This window comes from Pan troglodytes, chromosome 3 (genome assembly GCF_028858775.2).
Source record: "Pan troglodytes isolate AG18354 chromosome 3, NHGRI_mPanTro3-v2.0_pri, whole genome shotgun sequence".
Classification (NCBI taxonomy): domain Eukaryota; kingdom Metazoa; phylum Chordata; class Mammalia; order Primates; family Hominidae; genus Pan; species Pan troglodytes.
The window spans coordinates 148,733,648-148,748,211 of record NC_072401.2 but is presented as its reverse complement, the minus strand read 5'-3'; the positions used below and the strand labels follow the sequence as shown (position 1 = coordinate 148,748,211).

General features: G+C 37.2%; 1 long non-coding RNA gene across 3 annotated transcripts in view; it reads right to left on the bottom strand.

Moving 5' to 3' along the window:
* Positions 1–14,564, bottom strand: part of LOC134809923 (uncharacterized) — a 41,946-nt gene that overhangs the window by 11,188 nt on the left and 16,194 nt on the right. Inside the window, exons 3-6 of one of the 3 annotated variants that reach the window (XR_010156724.1) lie at positions 12,857–12,974; positions 6,504–6,602; positions 4,415–4,545; positions 1,645–1,747 (exon numbers count right to left, since the gene is read on the bottom strand). This is a non-coding gene — a long non-coding RNA (uncharacterized LOC134809923). The remainder of the gene's footprint in view (positions 1–1,644; positions 1,748–4,414; positions 4,546–6,503; positions 6,603–12,856; positions 12,975–14,564) is intronic. The other 2 variants (XR_010156723.1, XR_010156725.1) reach the window with 2 other exon arrangements.

Here is a 14,564-nt window from a genome sequence, read left to right as displayed (position 1 = left end):
CCTGGGCTTTTCAGCCTCCAGAACTATGAGAAATAATTTTTTGTTATTTATAAGCCACCATTTTGTGGTATTTTGTTATAGCAGCCTGATTAGACTGAAACAAAGGATAAAGTTTAAGTGTATTCCATCAGCTAATTTTATTTTGGAAGTAATAATTTCTAACTACTAAATTAAAAGTGTTATTTGAACAGGTATTACTAATGTCTGAAAACCTGGAAGGTAAAAGATTACTTAAAACTAGTAAAGGGTTAAAGGGTGAAGGTCAGCCAATAGAGTAGGTTCCTTGGGGCTAGATCAATGGCTCAAGTAGAATGAAGAGGCAGTGGTGAGGGGGCTGTGGGAATGTATGTCCCATGTGGGAGCTGACCAAAAAGAGGGCTGCTGTGGAACTTGGTTTTACTACATCTACATCACCCCCGCTATTAAGTATTTATTTTATATTTTACATATGCTATTGAACATAGTGATAATAGCCTACTGGTTTAAACATTGGCAAAGCAAAATTCTCTGTTTTCATTGTTAGAAGAAAGTTTCTATGTTGATTTCATTGTTTTAATTATATAGCACATTAACACTTCCTCCCTCGATGATTTTCATCCCATTCCTATTTTTAACTACAGCCAGTATTCCAACTACTTCCAAATATGTATAACTGATACTGAGTTCCAGATCTGTTTATTCAATGGCTTCCTTGACATTTCCCCCCTGAATATGTAATTGACATCTGAAATTGGACATGTCAAAATACCACCCTGATTTTGTCCTTTCTCTGTTTGTTTCACCTGAGTCACCTAGCTTTACCTCTCTTGAGTTCTCCATTTCAGTAAAGGTATCACTGTAGTTCCAGTTGCTGAATCCACATAGCTAGGATTTGGTGAACTTTGCATTCAAACTTTTTCCTGACTCTTCTTCTTTGTCACCACACTCCATTCCTACTACCTTAATCCAAGCCAGTCTCTACTGCTTACATATCTCCAATGACTTTCTAACACACTTAAAATAAAATCCAGTTTCCTTACTATGGCCTAAGGTTCTATGTAGTTACCCCTCTACGTCACCTTCTCTCCCACTGGATCACTACCTACAAACCAAATGTATATTCTTGGCTCCTGGGCCATTTGTTTGTTTTCTGTGCTCTGTAGCAAATGAGTAGAAACTTAACAACTTACAGCCACATATCTATTATCTCATCATTTCTGTATGATATTTAACTTAGCTGGGTGCTCTGCATAGTGTCTCATAGGGCTGCAAACAAGGGGTTGGCCAGGACTGGGTTCTCATGTGAAGGTTCAACTAGGGAAGTGTTGTTTCCCACTCGTGTGGTTTTGGAAGCACTCAGTTTCTTGTGGCTGTAGGAGTCATGGAAGCTTACTTTTTTAAAGCCGACAGCAGAGGGATAGAGAGACTAGAGTAAGTCTGATAGCAAGATGGATCATCACATAAAATAATTACAGGAGTGACATCCATCATTTTTGTCATGTTATATAGATTGGCTAGAGTAAGTCACAGATATCACCTACAATCAATGGGATGAGATCTTCTAAAGATGTGAACACTGGAATGAGGAAATCATGGAAAGGTACCACAGCCAATGCACCAATTCTGCTCCCACCTCCGGAGGTTTGCCTGTCCTATCCCACCTACCTGTGATGCTATCCCCACAGCTCTGTACCTGACTTCTCCATTCCATCATTCACTCAGGTTCCAGCTCAAATATCACTTCACATGGTGGCATTCTCTATTCAATCTAAAGAGACATCCCCAAACACACATATGAGTGTGCACATGCATGCATACACACACACATCACTCTAATTGTGTTACCTTGTTTTATTTGATGCATAGCCTTGAAATCATCTTGTTTACTTATTGTCATAGTCTTGAAATCATCTTGTTTACTTATTGTCCATCTCCCATTCCCCTCAATAGAGTTTAATATTCAAAAAACCCATTAATCTGAGTGTTTTGTTTAGCATTATATTTAAACAGGCAGAAGTGGCACATAATAGTGTAACTAAGATTGTTAGATAAAAATAAAGGAATATTGGAATAATTTGCTTATGCCTTACAATTTTACTTGGGATAAAGAACTGAATTATGAGATTCCCATCTGAAAATCGAAAAATAAAATTGATCAAAATCTTGTTCTAAAGATCAGTTTGCTAATGTGACTAGCAATGTGTAAAAATCAGTACTTGGAAGATTGAGGTCTGAATTAAAATTCATAATTATGTATCCCTTTTTATTGTAAAATGTTTATGAAGAAAAAGCATGGGACTTGTAAAATTTTTATTTCTTCAGTGATAATTATAGTCCTAAATTTACAATACATATTTACATGAGGATCAGAGTCTTCACATGTTTATACTAGTTTGTCATTTTGTGAATTTTGCAGATTCAAGTCACAAAATTTCAACTTCATTTAAATAACACATGTCTTTCCAAGCTGGAAAAATAAACAAATTAATTGACTGAATACTCATTACAACAGATACTGAAGTAGGCTGTTCTGTAGTGTTTTATGGGATTTTCAGATGGGAATTTCATAATTCAGGTCTTTATCCCAGTATTGGGTAGGAACACTAGCTCAGTGTCTAGCTTACAGCTTTGCTGATGCAACAACAAATATTTACTAGTTCACCAAGAAGTAATTAGGAAGTAGAAACCGATTTACAATGGTCAACATTCTAAAGACTAGTGTTTACACACTAGATTGCCAGTTTATGTTCAAATCTGTATTTGACAAGGCAACAAATCCTAATCCCTTAACTCAAGACAGAACTTCCTTCTTCAATGCATAAAGCAAATTGTCAGTCAGAAAGTCTACTGGCAAGCACAGAATTAGAAAGGAGTCAGATATCCTTAAAAGACATGTCTACCATGCTTTGGCCACCTATAGGATTACATTACTCTAGTGATGTCTCTGGCTACATGACTAGAATTGACCTTTGGAGTCAGCCCTAGTGTCTCTGGACACTGCTGGAGGGCACTTGGTCTTTCTCACCTTCTGCCTTCTGCTGTTTTTAGCAATCATGACATTATCTCTTCTAGGCAACTTATATTGCAGTGGAATCTATTATAGGCACAATTTTCTAAAAATACATCTAGGTCTTTATAGCCACAAGTCCTCAGTCTCAGGGGCAATGCTTTTACAAGCTGTTTCATACAATGGGCTATTTTTATAGATGCTTGGTCTCGCCTATAACGGTTGATTTTTACAGCTCTCAGTTTCATTTAAAAACTTCTTCCTTTCCCCTTCTCAAGCCCTCCTGTACCCTTTTTGGCACCTGTAGCTTCTGTGAACCGACTATATGTGTGGCTTTTTACTTATTAAATAATCATCTGCTTAGCTAGTTTTGGTGGCACTAATAGGGAAAATATTTTCATTATAAATTCTATCAATATTTTAGAATAAGCTATTGGAAAACATCTGCAATTTTCTATCACAATTTTCAACTTATTCTCTCTGAAACAGAAAGTAATGAAGAGAAAAATGGAAATACTGAAATAAACATTTTGGGTGTCAATTTCCTTGAAAATATTTTATTCTCCCTTCAGTGTGTTGCTGAAGCAGTACACAGATGTGCTCTTCTGGAATCTATGTGTTTAATGATTTGTGCGATGAGCTGTATCTATTAAGAAGCTGACAATGGTAGTTTAATCTTCAACGATACTGCTCTCTCTGTCTCATCTCTCATTCTGCATGTTGTAAAAAAAGGAGAGGTGATTTGGAGAATTTTCGAGGCTTATTATGTATTTCAAGTGATACACCCATTGTTTTGTCTTCTGATCACAAACCAGTAATAATCATCAACCGAGCAAGATTCTGCTTAAACAAAACTATGCCTCCTGCTATGAATACTGTGCAAAATTAAGTGGATAAAGTAAGTCCATTTTGTTTGTGGCAAGCTCTTACTCAGTTAAAACAACCTAGTCAGATATGCTTCTGCATGTGTAAGCGTCTGTTCTTTTCGCAAAACCTCCCACCATTTCAAAAGCAGTTTCTAGCTGAACTATAAAATACTATGTTATTCCACTTGTTGGGATTGGCAAAGAGCCAACTTGAGCAATGAGAGAAGCACTTCAGGAGTTTTGGAAGGCAGGAAGGGGAGCAGCAATGACTCCAGGGGTGGGAACCAGGCTGAACAGGGTGCTGAGACCATGCTGTTCTTTCTGGAGGGAGGAAGTAAGTTAGTGAAAGATACAATGATGAAGGGCAAGTACAAAGATTTGAGCAGCACATTAATGATGTGAAAGGTGCAGGGCGGTTTGGGCAGATGATATTAGAAATGTCAATAATGCATACAGCTTGCTAATCAAATTGATTGCAATTGTCAGTAGGTGGTAGCCAATCAGACGATATAGAGACCGTATTAACGATGTGATCTGGAAGAGTCGCGAAGAGACCACTCACCTTCAGAGGAATCATTCCCATCTGTGAGACATCACTGCTCAAAGTCGGTAGCGCATGGTGATCAGGAGCAAGGACTTTGGAGTCAGAACACCTGAATAAATCCCAGCTGTGCCATTTATTATCCGGGAAAACTGAAACAATACAGCAGAACTGGATACATGCTGCATGGCAGGTAGCTTGCCAAAGCAGAGTCAGGGCTACTCCTGCTCAGACCTAAAACAAAGTACTCAAACTGTACATGGCAGATTGGTACTGGCTTCGGATGTCTTCCAGAGAAATGCATTCAATGCAGGTAGTAAGAGCACTTCTCCCCCAAAAGTCTGTCAAATCACCCATTCAGAACAGGCACAGTATTAATCAGGGTCTTATTTGCAAAGAGCAGAAACCAACTCTGGTTAATATAAGCAGATATAATTTTGCTGGAATCATAGTGGATCTTTCACAGAATAGTCACAGCTGGAGAACAAACTTGAAGCCTACAATGATGTCCAACATCATGCCTCATAGCTGGTCCTGTGAACACTCTGGTGTGCTGGGAACTCATACTTCACCTTGGACTTCCAACTCCATTACTCCTGGCCCTTAGCTCTATAGAGCGCTGCCTCTGAAAACTGGATGTGGGGGCTACCACTGCTCTGAGCCTTGCCAGTTCTGCATAATCATTATGTCTTTGCATGACTCCTTTCTGGTTGAGATGCTGGGGCAAACGTGCCTAATTGGCTGAAACTGGCAATGTATCCATGACCTCATTGCAACAAAGTCTGGGAAAGTAACTTTTTGGCATATTGAGCTTCTGTAAATGAAAGTGGACTCTTCATAGGGTGCAAGATTTCCCAAACATAGGCAGAAGGTACAGATGCTGTGTAACCAAAAAGAATGCCAAATTCCCACTATGATCTACCCCTCTGGCTGCCCAACATCAACATACACCATAATTCCCTTATTTAAATATTCTTTACCAAACCAAAACCATGACCACTCCATTCTCAAAAGGGGTCAACTAAAAAATCTCATTTGTTACTGCAGTTATATCCACATGCAAGATTGCTCAGTAATGTCCATTCTTTCTCAAGTTCTGGTATGATCTCAGCTCAATATTCTGGATAGGTGGTGCAAGTTTTTTCCTACAACTTGTCATGCATCTTAAGTATGCAGCAATCTTCCTTCTCCACTATATGTTTTCTTTTATTTTTTTGAGCTGGTCGAGGTTCTTTATCTGATGGAATAACTTGAACATTCATTCCAAATGGATACAAGCCCTTGGTGTTCCAAATCATATGAGATCATTGTGGTCTTCTAATAATTTTAACCATTAGATATAGAAGTTCTATAAGGCACTCCAGGAACCCCTTGGGTTTCATCAATAATTCCCCTTTTCTCTTGATGGTTCAGATCAATCATCTTATCTAATACCACAACTTCTTTGAGGAGCTCAAGATATCAGGTGGCAGACTCAGCATCCAACTCAACGGAAGCAAAGTTGTGTCCCTTTGTAAAATCATTTCTCCCTTTGGTACTAAGAACTCAGCACATTCCAGAGTTGTGTTGCTGAGAATTTCTGCAAACCAAATATTAGGTATAATATCAAGCAGTGCCACTCTCTGTTCTACCTTTTGGTTCTGGAATTCAAGTATCCTGGCTATGGGAAACAGCACAATACACTGATTTCGAGTTCAGAGTACATATTATATCTTATAGGACTACACCTTAAACTTAGAAGCTAGTGTGAGGCAGCTGGAGCTCTGAGTCTTCATTTGTTTCCTTCTGTAACATCACATGTTTCTGGATGATAGGTGATGTGTAAAAGCAAAAAATTCATGAACATCAACAAACCCCCTTACTCCTTCCCCTAAAAGCCATTTGTGTTGTGGCCATAAATAAGACATTTATAAGTCCATTTATGATGTGGCTCTCAGTAGCATATCCAATAGAGAAGGTAAATCCATATGCAGAATACATGTCTATTCTAGTTAGGGCAAAACACTGCCTTCTCTGTCACATAGGGGATATAATATAACCGATTTACTACTAGTTAGTCCGTTGGCCCTCCCAGGAAGTGGTATCCTATCAGGAATCTGGGGTTGCTCACCATTGCATGCAAAATGGGTTCTCAGCAATGGCAAAGGCCACATCATCCTGGTGAGGGCAAATCCTTGTTACTGTGCTTATTCATGTGTCATCTCCATTCCTGCCAATACAATCATGTAGTTCATAAATCATTGAGTAAGCACTGAAATAAATTGACCTTCACTGGGCAGGAAATTATATCCACCTGGTCTTTTAAAGCCTCTTCTGCCTATTCTGGGTAATTTTTTGTTGGACAAGAGGATATATCTTTCAATATTCTGACCCCAGGAGGACTAGGCTCTACCATTTGGAATTCTGACCTTGTATAATATGATATAAATGTTGAAGAGAATTTAGGAAAGTTTTTAGATGTGTTGGTCATGGTCTTTCAAGAAGTTGATGCAAAAATGGGCTACACCTGCAAAGATTTTATTTGAGAAAAATGCCCATTTGAAAGAAAACAGGGAGGGAGATGAGAAAGCTGAGAGCCATCAGACTGATGCAATTTTGACACCAAATGAAGAGGAAATGGTTAAGTGGAAGTACCCTACACTGCTTAAAGGTTTGGGAAAGCCTTAGGAGAATTCTTAAGCTAAGCTTAGCCTTCAGAGGAGTCCAGCATCTCTCAGGAATTGGTCTGCATCTATACTCCTGCTGCACATAGTCATTGGCTGGAAACAACCCAGAGGAGGCATGGAAGCCACAAATTTCTAAACACAGTATCTGGGGCTCTTGGCTAATTACACTCCCTATAGTTAGTGGTCTGTGAAGTTCATTTTCATGTTCACTACAATAGAGACTAGAACTTCACCTATCTAATTAGTCCAGAAATAAAATATGAAGATATTATTGCTAACATTGTTAAAAGAACCACTAGCACTCTGGTTTGTAATATCCGAAATCATTGAGTAAGCCCTGAAATAAATTTGTTAGGTTATTGCTATGATCTGAATGTGTCCCCTAAAATTCATATGTTGAAACTTGATCACCTATGAGATAGTATTAAGAGGTGGGGTCTTTAAGAAGTGATTAAGTCATGAGGGAACAAGTCATCATTCCAATGGTGGGATGATGGTCCTTACAACAGGGCTTGAGGGAGTGCTTTCTTCCATTCTTTCAACATGTGAGGACACAGTGTTCATTCCCTCAGGTGAATGCAACAATAAGGCACCATTCTGGAACAAGATACTGTGCCCTCAGCAGACACCAAACCTGCTGGCATCTGTATCTTGGACTTCCCAGCCTTCAGAACTGTGACAAATAAATTTCTATTATTTACAAGTTACCAAGTCTGTGGTTGTCATAGCAGCACAAACTGACTAAGAGTGTTACTAGCAGTTTCATCAATATTCTATTTTCTCTTACAGTTCCTATAATACTTAAAAATTTTTAATAAACCACATGGCCCTCTAATTACTACAGTAATTAAGAGAGTAAAGATAGAGCTACCATCAAGAGAAGCCAGTGGTTACTAAATTGGCCCTCAGAAGATGGTCTTTTTCTGGATGGGCCACTCTAGCCAATCTGTTTCCCCTTTTTGCAGGTCTGGAAGCTCTGCAGTACACAGAGTGGTGATCAATGGTAGTAAAGGCTTTAACCCAAAGAAACCAAATTCACATATGCTGATACAAAAACCAAATGTCATTACATTAACTTACAGTGAGAACATAATTTTGAGGAGAGCCTAAATATTTATGTCATTAATTAGAACGTACTTTTCATCCACTTAGAAATCTCTACATGGAGAAAAAAATGTGTACCTATGTGATTGCTTGGTGAGCATGGGATAAAAGGAAAGGAGTTAATTAAAGGCAGTGTGATTTAAGAGAAAAGCTTTGGAGTCAGGTAGACCAAGGCTCTTTGTAGAATACTCTTATAACCAATTTTATCCATATAGGACTAATGACTTTTTAATTTTATTTTCTCTAAATAACAAGTTTTATTTTAATCTTCTGGAGGGGCATTCATAGTTCTCCCATGTCCTGGCTGTAACTAATTCTATAAAATCAATATCAATTATAATCTCAAACTAAACTAATGAATATGTTATGATGTGTTCAGTTTTTTATTGTCTTGGTTGGAGCTCAAAATTTTATGTTGCTACATTGTTTCATGGCTGGCATTATCTTTCACAGCTCTCTGCCCTTGCATTCTAGAATTCACATGTATCAAGCAAGCCATTCTATTCCAATCCTCAGTACCTGGCACACCTCTATTTATTTTTCAAGGCTCAAAATCACATTACAAGCATTATTCCCTCTGTGAAGTCTTCCATTACCTCTCAACTTCCAGCCAGTCCTGGGAAGCTAGATGGCCCCTCCTTGGGGCACCAATTGAGATGTCATCTGTACAGAGCTTATCACATGGAACTGTGGCTATGGGACTGGGCTGATTCAGGGAGAAGCATCAGCCACGATGGTCTGTACTGTGCCAGATTCCACTGGACTAAGTTAGTTACCTGCTTCCAGTAGTTATGCAAACTGACTGGAGGCAGGTAACTAATGGGTGGTGAATGCCAAGAAGGTCTGAGATCTGTGCTCAAAGAGCAAGAGTCAGATCTGGGTAGTGAGTTTAAGGTCTTAAATAGGAAATTAGGAGCAGAGAGAATTTGGAACAGATTGGGGAGTGGGGTGGGAGACTTAGGTCTAAGACTTAGGCTATTAAGAAAACAAAGACATCAGTCTAGTTCTCTCTGTTCCTGGTGCAAAGAGAACACAGAAATTAGAGGCAAATAAATAGTTGTCTCTTTTGCCTGTCTGTCTTAACTTCTAGGCTGTGAATTCATCGAGGACATGGCTTATCTTTATATTCCCACCCTAGCAGAGTACCTGGCTGGTTGAAATAATGAATGGGCTGATGGACTTAGACATTCAAATTCAGTACTTAGGGTTGCTACTCCATATTTTTTTTCTCTGTTATATCTAACTCAGCTTTTATTTATAACCTTATTTTAAAAATTGTTTCCCTGTGAGACTATAATGAAAGTTATAGTAGAATTTTACCAAATGTGACATTTGTCCTCTTGTTTATAACAATCTCTAAGAAATATCATTATATTCTATATATTTTTCATAAATTTTGAATTTCCTTTGCATATACATGGTTACTTTTTTGTCCTTGGAAAATGAGAAACTTCATTTCTTAATTATATTGGACAAATATTAACATGTCTCTTAATATCTAAGAATGCCATTTGTTACATATAAGTAGCTGGATATAATGTACACACATAATTAAGATTTAAATATATTTGGACAACTATTGAAGCATATTATTTTGTAGATATTTGTCTCCACCTATAGAAAACATTGCCAATGTAATTTTATCAATTACATAGAGGCACAAAATGATGAAGATGAGTAAAATTAACAATAAAGTATATTTGGATATTCATGTTCAAGTGTTATTTTTAAAAATTAGCAGATTTAGCAATCTGAGACAACAGAATTGGACCAAAACAGGACCCAAAGTATGAAGATGCTAAAAAAAAATTGGTAAGTTTAATAAATACCCACTGATGTTTATAAGATAAATTATAAAGTGAAGCTGATTCTTTGTGTACTTTGGATTTAAAAACAATAAGATTTGTATACATTGAGGAAAAAAAAAAAAGGAAATGCTCATAAAATGCCATACGAGGTAGCCTAGATTTTCAAGCTAGCTTCTGATGGCTTTCCAGAGCTTTTTGGATGTTGATAGTTTTTGTTTGTTTGTTTGTTTTTGTTTTTTGAATCGGAGTCTCCCGCTGTCACCAGGCTGGAGTGCAGTGGCACCATCTCAGCTCACTGAAACCTCCACCTCCTTGGTTCAAGCGACCTTCCTGCCTCAGCCTCCCGAGTAGCTGGGACTATAGGTGCACTCCACCAAGCCCAGCTATTTTTTCTTATTTTTAGTAGAGATGGGATTTCACCATGTTGGCCAGGATGGTCTCAATTTCTTGACCTTGTGATCTGCCTGCCTCAGCCTCCCAAAGTGCTGGGATTACAGGCATGAGCTATTGTGCCCTGCCAGATGTTGATAGTTTTAAGGAAATCATTTCTCAGACCTTCGACTTTCAAATGTGCTCCTTTCTAAAATTGCCGCCTGAGGACTATATGGCCTCAGTGTGCTGCTTCTCCTTTGCCAGTCCCATTTCATTTTACAAAATCCTACCAAAGGGACATTTTGGGAATGCATAATTAAAAAACTCTTTGCTGACTCTCCTTGATTAGATCTTAAAAGTTATTTTTGTAGATTCTTTTAAAAGCAAAACACTTATGACAATTACAAGAGAGTTATATATGTAGGTGAAATCTATAAAAAGGCTTTCAACTCGAAATTCAGTAAAAAGTTATTACTTGCAAGCATCAATAAGCAAATGTGTTTTTTTTGTTTGTTTTACCTTAGAAAACCTAGTGCAGTGCACTGTTTATGTAAGATCGATAAATATTGACTTCTCTACCTGACTTATTATACAAATGGAAAATGTTTGAAACTCATAAAATATTTTACAATATTTTCAGCCAGGTCAACAACACATCATCATTTGATACTGTATAAATAAAATATTTAGGCCTTAATTTCTTAAACCAATTTTATAAAATATCTATGTAACAATAGAAAAATTAATGTAATTGTTATGTAGGCTCTTTAATGCAATTTATCAAATGAATCTGAGAGCTTCAACTACTTCTTTAGAAAAAGTGTAATATTCTGAAAAGTTCTGTGTAACTGATATTATCTGTAATTAACAGCTACTAATTTGTGTTTTTTAAATAATTTTATCTCATTTGTATCATCTAATGCTTTCTAAATTATTGTATACATTAGTATTCTTTGGTTGTAAATAATAAAAATCAACTCTGTCGACCTTTAGAAAAATTAATTCATTGGAATAATATCAGGGGCTCACAAAATCATTGCAAAGCTGAAAAGCCAGACTTGAGAAGGGTAGATATCAAGGCAGATCCTGGGGCTAGAAAATAAGAACTGCAGTATTTCTCGTGGTAGGGTGCAAATGCAGAAGTTATGAGAAGCTAATTCATATCAGATTCCAAAATCCAAACGATAGGCAAATAAGCATTTTGCCTGGTTGTGCAAATTTCAACAAATTATACTTTATTTTGGAGTATCCCTCCATGTAACACTCCTTCCCAACCAAACAAAAACAAAAACAAACAGTGAAACAAAATAAACAACAAAACAAAAACCGTCACTAAGATGAAAGACTCCTGTGTTTTCATAAGATTTATATCATTTATTTTGGCATGTATTGATAGTACCAAGACATGTAGGGTGCCTGCTATTTCCTGCTTTCCAAGTCTTTTAGAATACCTATCAGTACAATGATGCTGCATGTTATTGCATAATATGGTAAGATAATTAAGGTCCCTGTGGGTTAAATTGCATCAAAGAGGCAGGGTTGATGGGTTACAAAGTTGGAAAACAAAAGTATACTGCTATCCCTGCTACATAGAAGCAAATTACTTCTATTTTTTTTTTCCATTCATCAAAATGTAGGGGAGAAACAGTATATGGTGTGTATCAGGTTGCTCCAGGAAAAAAGGCTGTATCAGGAACAGTAGCACATTTAAAGTTACCATCAGATTAACATATTCCTTTTCAAGATACATGTATTTTGTTCAGCTAACTCAGAGACAAAATAGGAATATGCTAGGAATGATCACCCCTAAAATATTCAAGTCTGAAATTCTCCTGGAGATTATTACTTTTGATTTACTATTTTGGTAGGAAAGTGTGGGGTTAGCTTGCAGTTGGCCTGTGGTAGCTTTATGTTTATCTCCAAAGATGGTTGGAGTCACAGTACTCTCTTTTAGCCAAGACAGAAATGAAATGCACTAGCTAGTGATATATAACATGCTATTTATATCCTGAAGCTCCCTTGAATGCACTCTGAACTAGCTTGTCTGCATCGTTTTTTAAAAAATACAGATTGGTAATCTTCACCTGTATTATCTGATACGTAGACAGGTTTTGGCTATGTGATCAGTGGAATATAAAAGATCCCTTGGTAAACTTTTGCTGTGAAGATGAAGTGCATTCTGCACGACAGCGGGAGGACCAAAGAAGTTGTACCTGAATGTTCAGGACCAACCTGAAGTTGCCTTGTGCTTTCTTGTCCCTGATTCTGTGTAGCCTTTGCTTATAGAAAATCTTTCTGAGTAAACATCACCAGAGTCTAGTAAGTCCTTTCAATTATCTGACCCAGAGCTTCTTTGACCCCTTTTTTAAACCATAATAACCTTTATTCCATAGGTTAGATGGCCACTAAAAACTTATGTCATTTTTTGCATATATCTACACACTCAGAGGAATAACCATAGGATGGGCTCAGAGTCTACTAGGTCTATTTTAGAATTAAAAAAATTAATTTACCTGATATCCATTGATAAGTTCATTCTGGGTCCCTGGAAATTAGTATTAGCTCAGAGTTAGCATCTAATGTCGAGCAATCCAAAAGTTTTGGATATAATCTTTTCCCCAGTGCAGTTATCTAAGTAAATAAATACAGTTACCTTTGAGAAAAAATAGGAGAAATATTCACAGTGTGCACTTGTGATGTTATTTCTGGACCCCAGGGTTCAGAGCGCTTTCATTCAATGTGCTATGAATCTAGTCTTAGAACATAGTCAGAGACCAGTACTCTCTACTCTCCATTGCGGTAAATCAGGTCAGGCCTCTGTTTACCAGATTTAGGAGATTTTACTTTCCTCTTTTCTCATACAAATCAAATTAGAAGTAGATTACCCATTATTTGATTCCTAACAGTGTCATAACCAATTAATCATAATCGTAGATCTCTGTAGATCAGGTCATTACTAATTAACACTATGGCATTCCTGTATGTTTATGGTAAATACACCAAATATCCCATGAGATTTGATAATCTAGCCTTTATTTCCTGGAAACATTGACACTCCATTGAAGTCAAGGTGCCCATTTCAGTTTAACATCTCCCACTAGCGCTGTTAAACAAGGGAAACAAAATAATAAAGAACTTAGAAAGTCTCTGGCTTTGTAGATCTCAAATCCTTGAGGAATGGAAAATTTCAACATGGTCTTAAGAGAACACAGTTAGGAGGTAAGACATAATGATGTATGCTAGCATTCCTGTTTCTGAAAGACTTTAAATTAAACTTTTTTTTTTCAACACAACTTGCTTTAGAGTTGGGAAGGTTTGCATTACCCAAACCAGAAAACTGTCAAATATACTTAGTCACCCAAAATAACACGTGGAATTTAGAATCTCTGGAAAACACACTCATTTGACAAATTTATTTTTTCTAATATTGTATTCCAATCTTTTTGTTGAAGAATCCTCAAAAATCTATTCTGAAAGAAAACAATGTCCTTGGAGTTTTACTGATATAAACTAGCAAATTCATCTTTCTCTCTCTGTGTGTGTGTATGCGCGTGCCCGTCTGTGTTTACAAGAGCCTTCTGAGATTTGGATATTTAAACTATTGTCCCCTAGGACATGATGGAATTCACTTCTAATGACAGATCTGGGTAGGTTGGGTAAATAAAAATGTATTGTATTTTTTCTTCAAGAGAACCACCTTGGGCAAAGAAGTAGCAGTGTCTTCAAGCAAGGAAAGAACAGCTATATCAGTCAAGAAAGGGGAATTTTCTGAGCAAAGATGCCTCAGTGGAAAATGCTTAATAGGGGCTTTGCACTTTAGGCTACTAAGTCTTCTCTGAATATGCCTAGATAGCACAATTTCCATTGTTAAAAATTTAACCACTAGGTTCCCCATTTGACCCCCTCATCCCTGTGCAGGCTTTCTTTTGATAAGATGTAATAGCTGGATCACCAATGAGGCAATCTTGGGAATGGAATCCATGTGCAGTGAAGCTAAAAACAGAAGGAACTAGGAATCTGACACCATGGAGTGTCATTCCTATTCTGTAGTTTGCTTGTTTGTTTGTTACTCACACCTGAACCTAATGCTAATTAACAGAGTAACCAAATACAATATGGTACCTAATACAGAAATTTCAACATTAACAAAAGAAACACTTTCCCTGGAAGAAAAGATAATTTAACAAAAAAAAAAAAAAAAGGGCAACTTTTGAGGTGCTA